The sequence below is a fragment of the Myxocyprinus asiaticus genome, unplaced genomic scaffold (genome assembly GCF_019703515.2).
Source record: "Myxocyprinus asiaticus isolate MX2 ecotype Aquarium Trade unplaced genomic scaffold, UBuf_Myxa_2 HiC_scaffold_119, whole genome shotgun sequence".
Taxonomy (NCBI): domain Eukaryota; kingdom Metazoa; phylum Chordata; class Actinopteri; order Cypriniformes; family Catostomidae; genus Myxocyprinus; species Myxocyprinus asiaticus.
In genome coordinates this window covers 7446-25000 of record NW_026249567.1, presented here as the reverse complement: position 1 = coordinate 25000, position 17555 = coordinate 7446, and the positions used below count along the sequence as shown (strand labels likewise).

Genomic DNA, 17555 nt, shown 5'->3' with positions numbered 1-17555 from the left:
GAGGACAATCACCCGAGAGCTGGATCTCAGTCACAGGTGAGAGTTTATTCTCTCTTTTCTATTCATTCATGTGCACTTGTTCAGATATACTCAATCATCATGTGTTTGTGTGTCTCTTTTTCACATTCATCAGATCAGATTGTCTTACACACTCTCAGTTCTCTTCTGGCAGTTTGTCCATATATGATCGTGACAGTCGTGCTGGTTTTTAAATGCTACAGAGCGAGAGGTAAAAGAGATCAATATAATCAACAGATGAAATGTTTGTTCACAAAGACAATAACAGCAGAGGAAACAATATGAACGTCTAGTTCAATGACATGTTTATAATATTGTTTTTGTATTTTATAGTTTCATCTGTTGAAGATCAAAGTCAGTATGCAGTAACAGAGGAAGAAACTTCAATCTGAATCTCTTTAAAAATGTTCAGAAGACTTTTCTTACATTCCTGTTAATTATTTCACCATGTTTATTTTATCATTGATTTTTTTTTATAATTCAAATTATATTGAAGTTGTTTTATTTTGTGGATTTGTTTTATATCGTAATATATTTGAAATGGACATTTAAAAGAGCTGATAAATGTACAAATAATAAAAACATTTAGAAACAAATATCATCATCTTCATGTTGTGATGAGCTGATTCATGCTCTCAGTATCTTAAACTCTTGACATTGTTTCTTCAGCCAAATGTAAATCTCACTTATGTCATTTAATACATTTATTTTGTAATGGAGAAAAAGATGATTTCTTTAGAACAACTGCAGACATGTACATTTTAACAGAATTTGATAACATGAGTTAGTGTTACACACTTTTATATATATAGTTGAATAATACAGTGTGCAGTTTTCATATCATGTTTTTGTCTGATTTGCTTGTATAAAATATGGATGGAAGAGTTATGATGAAATTAAAGATACATGATTTCTCCTGTTTGAAAGTGAACTCAGGTTTATTTGTATAGCACATATCACAATACATTTTGATTCAATGCAGCTTTACTGAAAATTGTGCCTTAAAAGTCCACAGTTAAAATAACCAACAGCGATTGTGGCAAGAAATAAACTCTATATGTTTAAATAGAGAGAAAAACCTTGAGGAAACACATTATATAATACAATACAATAGTTACACTTATGGAAAGTTATTAATGGATACACTGTAGGAATGGGCGGATCGATGTATCGATACTTCCGATACTGATGTTGTATCAAAAATATCGATCCTCACACAAAATTATCGATTCTAAATAATACATTTATTTTTTTAATTAGGGATATTATTATTTGGTTACCACGAACAATAATCATAAGCTTCAAAGTGAAATAAAAAGGATTAGGCTATATTAGCAAATACTTGTGCATGATGGGAACTGTTTCTTCTTCCACTCATCTTAACATTCATAAATGCTGAAAGACACAAGCAGACAAGCGCTTGTGCCATCACAAGACTCGTTCAAACAAGAGGGATCAGTGTCTTGTAGAGGCAATGATAGACAATCAGAGAAACAGCTTCTGGTCGTGTAGTCTAGGGCATAAGCAGTCATACGTCGTATGTCCTCCTATCTGTTTTAGGATTTTGCGAATGCCCACTTGAAATATGTGATGATACGTGTGGCCGCCAGAACAACGAGTAGTCTTTTGACCCGGAACTTTTTCAATCTAATAACGCGAGGCCGCAGTACCGTTGAGTGAATTGTGTTTTTTTTTAATTATTATTATTATTATTATTATTATTATTATTAGTAGTAGTAAATGTACAGAGTCGGACTAAGCTGATCCACCAATCAGAACGTTCATTTCAGACGGGATTGGATATTTGCTAACCAATCATATTTTCCGTTTTAGTAAGGGGCGGGACACTTTACTGCTGTCGGTGGTGCCTTTTTCTCGTGATATCAAATAAGTTACATTTATATTTCTAAGAAGGAAAACAATTTCACTCTACACAGAAAAGCACATAATAGTACACAAATAAAAATAAAAAATAAAAACATTAATTTTTATGTAGGCTATATACACTATATTGCCAAAAGTATTCGCTCATCTGCCTTTAGAAGCACATGAACTTAAGTGACATCCCATTCTTAATCCATAGGGTTTAATATGAGGTCGGCCCACCCTTTGCAGCTATAACAGCTTCAACTCTTCTGGGAAGGCTTTCCACAAGGTTTAGGAGTGTGTTTATGGGAATTTTTGACCATTCTTCCAGAAGCGCATTTGTGAGGCTAGACACTGATGTTGGACGAGAAGGCCTAATTCATCTAATTCATCCCAAAGGTGCTCTATCGGGTTGAGGTCAGGACTCTGTGCAGGCCAGTCAAGTTCTTCCACACCAAACTCGCTCATCCATATCTTTATGGACCTTGCTTTGTGCACTGGTGCGCAGTCATGTTGGAACAGGAAGGGGCCATCCCCAAGCTGTTCCCACAAAGTTGGGAGCATGGAATTGTCCAAAATCTCTTGGTATGCTGAAGCATTCAGAGTTCCTTTCACTGGAACTAAGGGGCCAAGCCCAGCTCCTAAAAACAACCACACACCATAATCCCCCTCCACCAAACTTCACAGTTGGCACAATGCAGTCAGACAAGTACCGTTCTCCTGGCAACCGCCAAACCCAGACTCGTCCATCAGATTGCCAGATGGAGAAGCGTGATTTGTCACTCCAGAGAACGCGTCTCCACTGCTCTAGAGTCCAGTGGCGGTGTGCTTTACACCACTGCATCCGACGCTTTGCATTGCACTTGGTGATGTATGGCTTGGATGCAGCTGCTCAGCCATGGAAACCCATTCCATGAAGCTCCCTACGCACTGTTCTTGAGCTAATCTGAAGGCCACATGAACTTTGGAGGTCTGTAGTGATTGACTCTACAGAAAGTTGGCACTATGCGCCTCAGCATCCGCTGACCCCGCTCTGTCATTTTACGTGGCCTACCACTTCATGGCTGAGTTGCTGTCATTCCCAATCGCTTCCACTTTGTTATAATATCACTGACAGTTGACTGTGGAATATTTAGTAGCGAGGAAATTTCACGACTGGACTTGTTGCACAGGTGGCATCCTATCACAGTACCACGCTGGAATTCACTGAGCTCCTGAGAGCGGCCCATTCTTTCACAAATGTTTGTAGAAGCAGTCAGCATGCCTAGGTGCTTCATTTTATACACCTGCGGCCATGGAAGTGATTGGAACACCTGAATTCAATTATTTGGATGGGTGAGCGAATACTTTTGGCAATATAGTGTATATGTGTTAATGTGAACATTACTGCTCATATTAGCTACAATGCTTAACAGTTTATTGTGTATTATGAATTAGTTTATTAGTTAGAATAATAATAAAGTATTAAAAATGTTCATAGTAGCCTAATAAAAGGAACATTAATGACACATATTAATTTAAATACATGTTTAACATGAATGTATGAGTAGTCTATTAGTAATGAGTAATGTGTTTGTCCAGCAGGTGGCAGTAATGGATTGTATAGAGTTAAGTGCATTTGCTGAGGAAGCAGGTGTGGTAATTTGTATATGATGTGTGTTCCACGTGGAATAAAGACGCCAGCACCAGCAATCCTTTTCTCTTTATTTGTTGTCTACTGAACAATACATGGTTCCAGGAGTGGGGCCAAAAGAACACCATGGACAATTAAACCACAGGGGTCGCTGAAGTTGTGTGGAAATGTTGATACAAATTGGAGGACTTTCAAACAGCAGTTTGAGTTGTATGTTGCCACTGTTGGACAAGTGGATGCTGCAGATGAAAGAAAGATTGCCCTGTTACTTACCATTGCTGGAGCAGATGCTTTGGAGGTCTATAATGCCTTTATTTTCAAGGAAGAGGCAAACAAGAAGAAACTGGATATGGTATTGGAAAAGTTTAATGCTCATTGTTTGTCAAAGAATGAGATGTATGAACGATATGTATTAGAACACTAATGGAGCATGAAGGAGAGGCTTTTGATTGCTTTATTACGGACTTCAAGATAAAGGCAAAAACTTGTAATTTTAATGAATTGAGAGATTCAATGATTCATGATCAGATTGTTTTTGGTATATGTGATAAGAAACTGAGAGAAAGATTATGAGAATCGGAACTCACCTTGGATTATGCTGTCAAATTGTGCCAATCCAGTGAATTAGCGACACAGCAAGTGATGCAGTTTGATGTGGCTAATTCTTCAGCGATGTCATCTCAGAACACAGCAGTAAATGCCATTTCATTTAGAGACAAGAAACGAGGTAACTCAAGAAGTATTAGAGGTAATGACAACGACACATTTCCTTGCAAACGTTGTGGGACCAAACATAAATTCAGACAGTGCCCTGCCATCGGTAAAAGGTGTTCTAAGTGTAATGGCCCGAATCACTTAGCAAAAATGTGCTTTTCAAAAGAGATTAAGATGGAAAATAAAGTGTATGTAGTGGATGATGCAGATGATAGTGATACCTTGAGTGATTCTTTTTATGTGCAGATGGTTTCCAAGCAGGATACAAATCAGGATGATGCAAAATGTGTATCCAGTGAGGATTCAGTGAAGTCCTGCAAGTGGATTGTTCCTCTTGTGGCTAATGGGACAATAGTACTTTTTAAATTAGAAACTGGTGCAAAAGTTAGCTTAATTAACATCAAGGATGTGAAAGCATTGAAAGAAAGATGTCTTTCAAAAACGCACAGTTCCCCTCAAAGCCTACAATGGACAACCAATTGAAACACAAGGAGTATGTAGACTAAAAATATAGGTAAAAGGAAAGAAGCAAAATATGATGTTTGTTGTAGTTCCCAATGGCTATGAATCTCTTCTAGGAGATAGAGCTTGTAAAGACCTTCAGTTGGTTAAAAGAGTGCATCAAGTCAACAAGGAAACTGTAGCCTTACAGACTGTGACAATGCTACTGACATTGTGAAACAATTTCCAGATGTTTTTGAAGGTCAAGGAACATTGCCATTTACTTGTAAAATACAACTGAAAGGTGATGCTACACCAGTCATACATGCTCCTCGGTGGGTGCCTGCACCTCTGCGAGACAACTTGAGGCAAGAATTGGATCGCATGACACAGGAGTCATACAATGGATTGAACAACCTACAGATTGGGTAAACTCCATAACTTGTGAAAAAGTCTAATGGTGAATTAAGAGTGTGCTTAGATCCTAAAGACCTTAACGATAACATCAAAAGAGAACAATACCAGATACCCACCTGTGAAGAGATCATTAGTGAAATGTCGGGTGCCAAGTTTTTTAGTAAATTAGATGCATCTCATGGGTTCTGGCAGATCCGAATGGATTCTGAAAGTAGCAAATATTGTACATTTAATACTCCCTTTGGAAGACATGGTTTTCTTCGACTTCCATTTGGGATCAATTCAGCTTCCAAGATTTTTCATCGAGCCATGGAAACCCTTATTGAAGGTCTAGACTAGAGGGTGTTCACGTATATATTGATGATCTTGTGGTGTGTGGGTCTACCCTTCAACAACATAATCAGCGACTATTAAAACTGATGGAGAGAATTTGTGCACATGATCTAAAGCCAAACAAGACAAAGTGTCAGGTTGAAGTCACAGAGATAACATTCTTAGGTGACAAGCTGTCTGCAAAAGGAGTGGAGCCACATTCAGATAAAGTACAAGTCCTCCTTGATATGCCTCCACCTAGTGACAAAAAGGGGGTTCTGCGTGCCTTAGGTATGGTAAATTTCCTAGGAAAATTTCTGCCAAATCTTTCAGCTAAAACCACACATATGAGAAAGTTGTTACAAAATGACAAAGAGTTTGTGTGGGCTCCCGTACTTGATTAAGAATGGAAGGGGTTGAAGGAGATCCTTACCACTGAAAATTACCACCTGTAAATTTATTTTATTTTATTTTTTTAATCACACATGCCCAACTAAGATCTCTACAGATGCCTCTCAGGATGGATTGGGGGCTGTGCTTCTTCAGGCTTCTCGATCTATGACAGATACTGAAAAACATTACTCTCAAATAGAAAAAGGGACCTTGGGTTTAGTATTTGGCTGTGATAAATCCATGGATATGTTTATGGATTACCTACTTTTACAGTAGAGACAGATCATAAACCATTGATATCAATTATTCAAAAGAACTTAAATGATATGTCACCTAGAATTCAACACATGATGATGAAATTACAAAGATATGACCTGAATCTAGTGTATACACCTGGGAAGTACATCATCATGGCTGATGCACTGTCTCAAGCACCAGTAGCTTCAGAGATCAGCAATATAGCAGAAGAAGTGGAAGGACATGTGAGTATGGTGGTTTCATCTTTACCAGTCTCGGATGAAATGTTAAGACTCATTGCGGAGGAAACTGCTGAAGATGCTGAACTGTAGAGGGTGATTGCTCATCTTCAGCAAGGATGGATAAAAGGCAAGTGTCCACAGTATTTTCCAATGAGGGCAGAACTGAGTGTGGTTAATGGCATGCTGTTGCAAAAAAACAGAATTGTCATTCCCATGTCAATACTCCAAGATATGCTTCATGAGGGGCATCTTGGCATTGAAAAATGCAAGAGAAGAGCAAAACAAGCTGTTATTGGCTTCGAATTAATGAGCACATTGAGGAACTAATCAGTAAGTGTGATGTCTGTTTGAGCCATCATTATAAACTGGCTAAAGAACACATGTTGATAGCTGATGTGCTTAATCATGGCAAAAAGTAGTAACTGATCTTTTCCAGTTGAATGTTAAGGATCTTTTAGTAGTTATCGATTATTCCAATTATCCTGAAATTGAACAGCTCCGTCATACAACAACGAACGACGTGATTAATCACATGAAATGCATTTTTGCAAGGCATGGAATTCCTCATGTTGTGCAAAGTGGTAACGGTCCTCAGTATAGTAGTCGTAAATTCAGGCTGTTTGCAGAACAATATGGCTTTAAGCATACTACTTCTAGCCCCCTCTATCCAAAGGCAAATGGCAAAGCAGACAAAGGGGTACAAATTGTAAAAAGACTTGAAAAAGCAGCTGCAAGCAATTCTGATGAATATTTGGCTATGTTGAGTTACCATTCCTCCCCACTCAATTGTTGTGGATTATCTCCTGCGGAATTACTGATGAATCGTAAACTGTGTGACACATTGCCAAAATTATCCCTGAAAAGAGAACAAAAGTTTGCCATTGTAAGAGATGCAACACCTTAGAGGGAAGCAGAAAGAATACTATGATAAAGGAGCTCGGCAACTGAAACCTCTTTCTGAATGAGATGTGGTGAGAGTTGAGGAGCCTATTGGATGGAGAAAGAAAGCTACAGTCCTAAAGTAGGTAAATCCAAGATCATATCTTGTTCAAACAGAAGATGCGCAGACCTTACGGAGAAATTGACGGAGTTTGATTAAGACTGCAGAAATATGTCAGGAACAGTCAAACATGGAACTGTCTCCCTTGGATGAGCCAACCTTTGAGATGCCATCTCTAGAAATGCAGTCTTCTGAAATGCCCTCTGTTGATATGCCACCTCCTAAAACGTTATCTTCTGATATGCCTGCCCCTGAAGTCCAACTCCAAACCCCTAAACTTGATTCATCTGTACCAAAGACTGACATTCCATTCTTGTGGAGATCTAATCGGGATAGAAAACCACCTGTTCGAAAGTTTGAGGGGGAAAAAAAAAAAAAAAGGAGAGAGAATTGTTTGTAAAAATGGATTAATTGATTGCTGGTTTTGCAGTTGGGCTGGTGTGAATTGTATAAACAATTATTATTTTTTATATTTAAGGAAAAAGGATGTAATGCATAGTCTATTAGTAATGAGTAATGAGTTAGTCCAGCAGGTGGCAGTAATGGATTGTATAAAGTTAAGTGCATTTGGTGTGGTAATTTGTATATGATGTGTGTTCCACATGGAATAAAGACGCCAGCACCAGCAATACTTTTTTCTTTATTTGTTGTCTAATGAACAATACAGTAGGCCACATTTTAATTATATTCCAATTAAAGATAATTTGACATCACAAGCAGCAAACTAGCCTTAATTTATCTGTGATTAGGCATTTCTGGCTATGTATAACATGTTGTCAGGTCTAATGTACTAAATGAGGTAAAAAGCCTCATAGCTCTATAATAATCGTGTAATGAGGGTCAATGAATAACATTTGCAATTAAATGTAAAACTTAACGCAGTTAAAACTAGTTAGAAGCAGAGCGGGAAATTTCAACACAAAAAACTACCAAGCAACTTTCAGACAAAATACTACATAGCACAGTTAGCTATATTTAGACATGTTTTCTGTTAAATGTACAGCTAAACAGAGCGATAATCAGCCAGAAAAATGGCGGAAGTAACTTTCTGACAGAAAATGATCAAGTTAGAAAGAGAAACTTCACCCTATCACATTTTAGGTAGCAAAATATCCAATATAGTATATCATTTATAATGAAATAAGCGAAGTTAATGGATACAAAAGCAATTTTAAAAATCGATTTCGCATCCAGACTCCAACTTTGAACATAGAAGCAGCAGCTCGGTTTTCATTCAGTTGTGGAGTAAAATTTGTTTCCTCCTCCAATGAAATTAGTCCAACTAAACCCAAAGCAAGAAGCGCACAAACTGAAAGATTATCTGAATGAAGTATGTGAGGGAATCGACATGATTTTAGCATCTTTATGTTTAAAGCATTTTAAAATCACTCCTCTTAAGCTCCACTTCATCTTTTATAGTTCCTGCACACAGGTCACCGCATCTGCGGTCTTGTTGTGATAGAAATGACTCCAACCAAAACCCGCCATCTTTAAAAGAACACGCTCCTCGCTGCTGACAATTTCACACTTCTCTCTCCATTCCGCTTTAATTCACTATTTTTAATTTTACACAAATATTCCTGTCATGAGCCCTGAAAACACAGACGGGCGGAGTGATACTATATGAACAATCAAGAGAACCGTTGGAACTTGTTTAACGTGACGTGCATGCTCTCTATCACGTCCGCGCTCCCAACCCAGCACTGTTGGGTTACTGAGGAATGGTTGACAACCCAAATTGGGTCAAATCAACCCAGCTTTCTTACCCAACAGTCTCAACCTAGCGGTTGGCTAGAAAAAAAATAACCCAGCATTTTTTAGAGACGAAAACACTGGAGATGGAAATTAAAAACAGAAAAATCGTGGAACACTTCTGCGTTCAGGAAAAAGGTGGATATGTGTGTTGTTGTAATTATTACATTTATTTGAATGGATTCAAATCTTCAGATTAACTGATTACAGTCTAATTATTGTATTAACTTGTGTTTTATACAGAGAGACCAAAACCTGAAGTGACTGTAAATCCAGATCATCATGTGTTCAGAGGAGAGACAGTCACTCTCACATGTGACATACAGAGAGAAACACACACTGAGTGGAGATACAGCTGGATACTGACATAAAGTCTCTTGTGTTGTTATCATCATCTGCAGCAGTGACTCGAAGCAATATAGAAATATGGTTCAGTAGATTCTTGTGTGCTGAAACATCTATGTTTTTTTTAATACACAAAGAAACCACTGCATAGTATTTGTTTTTTCTTCATGGGTTTCATATTAAAATAGAGTTTGAGTGTGAGACATCGGATGTTTTAATTAGTGTCATTGAGAATGAGAGTGTCAGTGGAGTTCAATAACAGTTCAGTCTGTAAAGCAGGTGGATACACTGAACACTGAAATGATAAATACTGTATATGATCATTGAGTGGAGAAACAGTGAACTGATCCGGAGCTCCACTGACACTCATTTCTTCTCCACATTTATAAATGCAAAAGTCATTAACAGAGAATCAAGTTTGGATACAAGCTCGTTTAAAGATAATGTGTGTGACTCTTAAAAGAGTCTTTGTGTTAATTGAGAAAACAGATGTTATTGTACTTGGAGCTGGTGTATTTGGTGACGGTCTTTGTGCCTCAGACACGGTGTGTTTGTCCAGTTCACCGGGCAGCAGCAGACGCACGGCGGTCTGGATCTCTCTCGATGTGATGGTGGAGCACTTGTTGTAGTGAGCGAGACGAGACGCTTCACCGCCGATGCGCTCGAAGATGTCGTTGACGAAAGAGTTCATGATTCCCATCGCCTTGGAGGAGACACCGGTGTCAGGATGAACCTGCTTCAGGACTTTATACACGTACAGACCTGCCAACCTTGGGAAAATATTTTGAGTACCAGAATAGTTGTAACGTTTAGTTCACAAGCTTTAGCATCACGGCATGATCTGCAGCAGCTAACGGCAAGTTGTCTTCCACAATGAATGTAGTGAAAAGGGTTTCTGCCCGAATTGGTCTCAAATCATGTGCTTGTAGGAAGAATTTGTTAATTCTAGGGGCTGAATCTGTAACGGTAACAATTTTTTAATGTTTTTTCCTTCCACATGGCGTCAACAGTCTGCAACACACACACATGCGACTTTCTATATGATTCTAGTTTTGACTGTTTAAGTGATCAAGCAAAATTGTATAAATTAATTTGACTTGATTCTAAAACATCACTTGCACTGGGCTATATTATACAGTGAAAGTCAAACGTTTCAGTACACCTGCATAAATGTATGTGCTTATACAATCTGATTACCATAATTAATTGCATTCAATTATTTAATAAAAATGGAAATATTTTATTTTGTATATTGTAACATTTTTTTCATTTTCAAGTATTTACAGAAACTTATGTTGTAACGTAAAAAAGTAAAATATAAAAACTTTCTAGATAACGTTATTTATACGGCATGTGCACCCGCTTTTTTTCCCCCATCCTGTCATGATCTGCTCCTCTCATTACAGTGACGAGTTTGGATACAATAATAATTATGAATACAGTATTAAGAAAAGTCACGTTAAACAGTCTGCGACACATCAAACATGTAACTTACCGTTATAAAACCTATTTCGTGTTGCTGTCGATTTGCAGTCTCTTTAAAAGATTAACATTACGTATTTGTCAATCATCCCCGCTCGATATTTGGGGGAATGAACCCAGCGCTCTGATTGGTCGAACTCTTCTTCTTCTTTTGTTTTTCGGCAGACTAGACGCTAGCGCCTCCTGCTGTAAGACTAGAGTACTGCACGAGCACAATTGAACACAAAGGCGTCACCAGCTTTTTGCGTAGTTTAGAGTGACAAATCTTACCAGCGAACTTTGATGTTGAAATGCGTACAGGTTAGCAGGTCTGCACGTAGATAACGGAACTCTCCTTCCGGGACCTCTTGCGCTTCTTTCCTCCTTTACCGGCGGTTTTACTGACGGTCTTCTCGGATCCTTTCTTCGGTGCGGACTTCACTGGTTCCGGAATGTTTTCACAATCGAGTAAACAAACATTTAACGAAAATTCACGTGTATTTATAAGCTCGTTTATGCTAATTTCAAAAGGGACAAAAGGCTCTCTGTGATTGTTTGTCTTTATGGGTAAACCCCTGAAGCTTTCTTTGAAATTCAGAACAGCCAATCAGGAGCTTCTAAATGTTAGTCCCGCCCATCGCCTCGTGATTGACAACTACCATCACCAACATGATTCAGTTCCTTTATTCCTCTAACTTCCTCTTCCGCTCTTTATTATTGTTGTTACCAATGGACACGAAAAAATGCACATAAAAAAAATAAAAAAACTTTTGTTATTTAATTTTCAGTTAACTTGATGTATCCACTAAACATACAAGAGTTAAAATAACCTCTGATATCACCTATAATAAAACCAGACCGGAAATGATCTGTCAGTGGGACTGAAGCAGCTCAGTAAACTTCTGATAACGGCAGATCTCTCTCAGAGCCACGGTACCGGGTCTGTAACGATGAAGTTTCTTGACTCCACCGGTGGCTGGAGCGCTCTGACGGGCGGATTTAGTAGTGAGCTGCTTCTTCGGGGCTTTTCCACCGACGGATTTACGAGCGGTCTGTTTGATTCTTACCGTGACTTAAACAATCTCTTTACTGTTCTTCACAAGAAATGCAGATGCGCGTTACACCGCTGCTTTTTAAAGGCTAGTTCGAGCACGCGCTCAGTGTGGGGAGGGTGAAGAGGCTTGTGATTGGCTGATATGGACGTCTACGCATCACAGTTGACCAATGACTGTACGGATCGTCTTTTCAAACAAGCGGCGGCAGTTTCCCGCTCAGATCTTTTGTTCAGTTCATCTCTGTGCGCATGTCACAAATGCTGCACATTCATTTAATATATGTCACACTCATGTAGTTTAATTTATTTGTTTTGAATAATTAATAGTCTTATGATTAGTAATAACAACTACATGTATAATAGTTAATGTGATCGGTTGTTATTAATAGGCTAATAATAATCCAAAGAAGTATTATAATGGTGAATAAACTATTTTATTTCATTTTTTGTGGTTGTTCACTTAGATAAAAAAATAAAATAAAAATTAAAGCAATCCCATTAGTGTCTCAATCACCTAAAGAAACATTCACTTTAATCACAATTTTGCGTTGATATACTTTAAAAACTGTAAATCCTAAAACCACTGAATTTGTATGTTAATCTATATTGTATACTGAACGTAATTAGAGGAACAACTATTAAAGGAGTATTATGTGTAATTTATGTTTCAGCATACACAATATATATGTTATAACTGTTTGCCTAAACATGTATTTTACAGACAATACTGTCCTATTTTATAGAGGTACAAATTAAAATGAACCAATTGATTTCTCATGAGTTCACATAACTATGCAGTTTTTCCTCATTGCGTTTTTATATTTTAAACATCCGCTTATGAAAAAATAGATTTTATATTTCAGTAGAAGAAATGACTTATAGTTCAAGTGTGTGACCTTTAAAAGAGTCTTTGGGTTTATATGAATCAGACTTTAGTCCATTTATTTCTTGGTGTGTTTCTCGGTCTTACTGGGCAGCAGCACAGCCTGGATGTTGGGCAGCACACCACCCTGAGTGATGGTCACTCCACCCAAGAGATTGTTCAACTCCTCGTCGTTCCACACAGCCAGCTGCAGGTGACGGGGAATGATACGAGTCTTCTTGTTGTCCCGAGCAGCATTTCTTGCCAACTCCAGAATCACAGCGGTGAGATACTCGAGTACAGCAGCCAGATAAACAGGAGCACCGGCACCAACGCACTCTGCGTAGTTTCCTTTGCAGAGCACAAACATCAGGGTTCTATAAGCCCACAAGTTTGTTCTGTTTGTTTTGTCATTTTCTCTCCCTCGTGTTTCACAGGCGCACTCGACTGGCATGAACGGAATTTCCATGGGAACGTTCATTGTTCTCATGGCGGCACCGATCATGCAACTGATTAGCTTGCTGAGCAGCACCTGTTCCTGCCTGATTTCACTCCCTACTTATGCCCTCGTGTTTCTCTGTTTCTTCTCGTGATGATTCTACTAAATCGAGTACTAACCTCGGCCTGTTTGTTTAGCTGGTCCTGCCTTGTCACTCTGTTGGTTGCTCACATTGTTCGGGTTGTGGTTTGCCTTCCAGTGTTTGCTGAGTTTCAACCTGGCAATCCATGGAGGAATTCCGGTCTATGCCTGCATTTACTTGCATTGTCCACTTGCATTACCTAACTTCAATGGAGGATTCTTCCAAGCCTTGCCTGACTTCCAGGACGCACACGCTCCACTAACAAACACACTACTCATTACCCTCGGCGTGGTGGCACATGACTGACTTTCTACATATTATTGTGAATAAATATTTTGGAACTGTTTCCCCTGCTCCTGGGCCATTCTGTCCATCATTTACACGTCACACATTTCAACTAAATGGAAAGTACACATTTGTCACTTAGTCTTTTCTCACTCTTATTGATCTTTTCTCACAATTGAATTTGGCCCTTTTTTTATTATTGAAAGGCATGTAAAAATGTAGAGTCTATCACTCAACCTTCAGAAAGTGTCTTGAGCATTTCATTGCTGCACATATTTTCATTGGATCTGTTGCTATGTTCATTAAAATGTCTAAAATACAAAGCTCTGAAAATTTGAATTGCGAGTGAAATAGCAACTTGAAATGTTGATGTACAGTTACAGTTCTCTATAGTGTTATTATGTATCTAGGTAGACATTAAAACAAATTTGACAATGCAATTAACTTATTTACAACAGATGCAATGAAGTCAGATACAGATGCAGATGCCCTCTAATTTAAAGTGATTTAAATTAAAATTGTAAATGCAATACCTATATGTGGTATAAAATATGAAGAGTATTGTATGTATATGGAGATGTATTGTATATTTTTGCCATGTTGTTGTTTTATCATTATCACTATCTTCTCTTCACATGTGTCTTTAAACATTTTCACTCTGTTTTCACAGCTTTTCTGTTTGTGTTTGTTTCCAGGAACACAGAACATGTTGTGTTAACAGATCTGGTACAGCAGTTTCACACTGTTGTCTTGACGGGTCAGACTTTCAGCATCTTCTTTAACTCCCTTTAACACTCATATTACTTGCGTTTAATAAAAGAAATGAGCTCATAGTTGTGGTTTGACTTCTGCTCTGTTTCTCATCACAGCTTCAACAGCTTGAATGCACTAAAGGAGAAGTTAAATATCTTATTTTTTGTTCTGCATGCATTGGTCTGTAGACCCTTGTCTTTCTCCCCCGCTTATTATTTCTGTCTCTGAAGTGTGAAATGACGTTTGAACACAGGAAGTGTTTGGTTTAGACACACAGCACTGTTAAAACAGTTCATTAATGTGACAGTATGGAGTCCAGCGTGCTGCCTCTTATACTCTGTGAGTATTTTATTATATTCTATATTATCTTCTGTTATTTCTGTGTGTGTGTGTGTGTGTTAGAAAATATATTCTGCTGAAGATAAAACAAATGATTGTGATGTGGGTGCACAGGTCTATACTGTAGATTCACTGTCTCAGTGTTCATGTATTCTTTATTCTGTTCATATATATATAATGTTTTGTGTTATAGTGATGATGAGAGTGAATACTGCAGTTATTACTGTGTGTTACAGAACAAATGCATCTGTCTGTGTTCATGTGAAAGATGATGGACTTGTGTTTTAACTCTTCCGCTCAGTTTTGAGGTCACAACTGTAACGTCATCATAAGAAATAATACATCGACACGTACTGTTCACAGTATTTAAACGAGCTCGTCTGTCGCCTATTGGTTAAAGTCTGCAAAACATTTCAACCAATCACTGCACTTCCGTCTAAACTTCAAGCCCCTCCCCTATCTTCCGTCATATGAGCCTTCAAGCGTTTCAACTCCGAAGTGTTTAATGTAAAAACACAAACAACAATAATAACAATAATAATAGTAGTAGTATATTTAACATTAAGTTTAAATATATATGACCAAAAACAAAATAGATTTACTTCATTAGTATGAAAACTCAAAGACACAATCCCTTTACCATTAGTAGATCTTAATCTGCAAGAAATGATTAATGATAAAAATAGAGTAATAGCAAAGGATGCAATGGTTAAACAGTATCTAGAGCAGAATTACTACTCAATACTTACAATTTTCACTGATGTTCTAAAGATCCTGAAACAGGTCGAGCTTCAGCAGCTGTATATGTCCCACATTTTCAAGTTAAAATTGGTAAAAGAATATCTGACCAAGTAGGAGTTTATTCAGCAGAGATGGTAGCAATATTATTAGCTATCAGGAATGCGTTGATATGCTCAGATTCATTCTCTGCTTTATCAAGCCTTATTAGCGGGAGATCCTCAAGACAAGACATTTTATATGAAATTCTTTTAAGTATGTATAGAGTAAATAAGTTAGGAATTAAGATGTGTTTCCTGTGGGTTCCAGCACACGTGGCAGTGGATGGAAATGAGGAATTTGATCATTTAGCAAAGCAGGCGCTGAAATGATCCCATATAGAAATGAATATCCCACTAAGTAAAGAAGAAGGCCAAAATCACAACAGCTATAAAAGGGAAATGGTAAGAACTTTGGAATGAGGAGGGAAGAGGAAGATATCTTTATCATATTCAAAATCAAGTAGGAGGTGAAAGAGGGAATTTTGGTAGTAGAAGAGAAGACTTCATTACCAGACTTCGCCTTGGGCACACAGCTCTAAATTATTCCCTATATAGAATGAACAAACATGATTCTGGGAATTGTAGATTATGTGGATCAGTGGAAACTGTAGAGCATGTACTAATATATTGTACTGCTTATAAAAATGAAAGAGTATTTCTGTTGGAAGTAATAAGAGAAATGGGGATAGGAAATCTTACACTTAAAACACTGCTGCATAATGACTTGAATCATCATAAAACATATAATGCATTGAGATACTTAAGAAAGGTAGAACTGTTTAATAGGATTTAGAAGGTAATAGATTTTTTTATTTGTTTATTATTATTTTAATTTTTTTTTCATTCCATCAATGGTCCTCACTCCAGCCCAGTAGGTGGCAGTAATGCACCTATCGTTTGTTTGCCAACCGCCATAAAATGTCAAAGGAAGAAGACGTGATGTATCGATCTTCTGATAATACTGTTTCTGGGTCCAAGCCTCTACTGCTGTTGGCTGAGGCTCTCGTCTTTTCAACATGCCACAGTGCTGTGTCCCTTATTGTTTCCAAAATAACTTGGCTGCAGTTGATAAGCTAAGTTACAATTCTTAAACGAATGAAGAAAAACAAAGTTTGGTGCCAGTGGGTGCTAAGGTTAGCCCTTTGCGGATACCCCTGATAAGAGGCTATGGGTTTTATAGTGTTTGTTCTAGCCAAGCAAGAGCACAGCTGATACTACTGTCTACATCCTGTTACCTGTTTACATCCTGTCATTACCAGTTCTCATTATGCACATATATACCATATAATCTACCATATAATCTTACCACTGTATTATATTCTATTCTATTACTATTAGAATTTTTGCACTATTTTATGTCTTAGATTCTTATTTTTACTTTAAAGGTGCAGTATGTAAGATTCAGAAACCCTTGTTATTAATGACACCTGTGGCCATTAAGTTAACTGCAGCCAGCTACCTGTTGCTCGTGCTCATGCACACACTCAATAGGGATACGAGCGAGCGAGCATCGGCCAAAACAATGTAACGTACAAAGAGACTGAACGTGATTCACCGCCATCATGCTGACAGATGAAGTAGCATAATTAAAATTACACAGTTATGATTGTTTTACTACAAACTTTGAGACGAAACTAAAACTACTTATCAGCTAACATAGCATACTGATACACACATACAGCTACATACTACCGAACTATACCAGACAGTTTACTGTTGCACTACACTGTTATGTTGCACTATTGTATGTTTTGTATGTCATATTTTGTATTACGATCAAGAAACCAGCATATCTGCTTAAATTTATCCTGTATACCTGACTTTTAGTATAAAGAGAAGATCGTTGAAATTATTTGAAAGTTACGAAGCAGGGTAGTTTGCAATTTGCTAGCAAGCAAGATCAAGTTAGCTAAAACTACACAGATCAATCCTTAGGGCACTATATTTCACATGCTTTGCAGTTATGTAAGCTTATATTTACATTTATGCATTTGGCAGATGCTTTTATCCAAAGCAACTTACAGTGCCCTGATCACAGGGACAATCCCCCTGGAGCAACCTGGAGTTAAGT

The 17555-nt window shown here is 37.8% G+C and overlaps 1 long non-coding RNA gene across 8 annotated transcripts; it reads right to left on the bottom strand.

Moving 5' to 3' along the window:
* Positions 1-56: 56 nt before the first annotated feature.
* LOC127439366 (uncharacterized) lies at positions 57-12072 on the bottom strand. 8 transcript variants are annotated; one of them, XR_007896928.1, is made up of 4 exons: positions 9872-12071; positions 7343-7617; positions 4105-7129; positions 2680-3756 (listed from the first exon to the last, which is right to left on the bottom strand). It is a non-coding gene; the product is annotated as an uncharacterized LOC127439366 (long non-coding RNA). The 8 variants fall into 8 exon arrangements; XR_007896931.1 differs by having other exon boundaries at positions 4105-7617; positions 9872-10140; positions 10866-12071; XR_007896930.1 differs by having other exon boundaries at positions 2684-3756; positions 4105-6456; positions 7433-7617; positions 9872-12068.
* Between the last annotated feature and the right edge of the window lie 5483 nt (positions 12073-17555).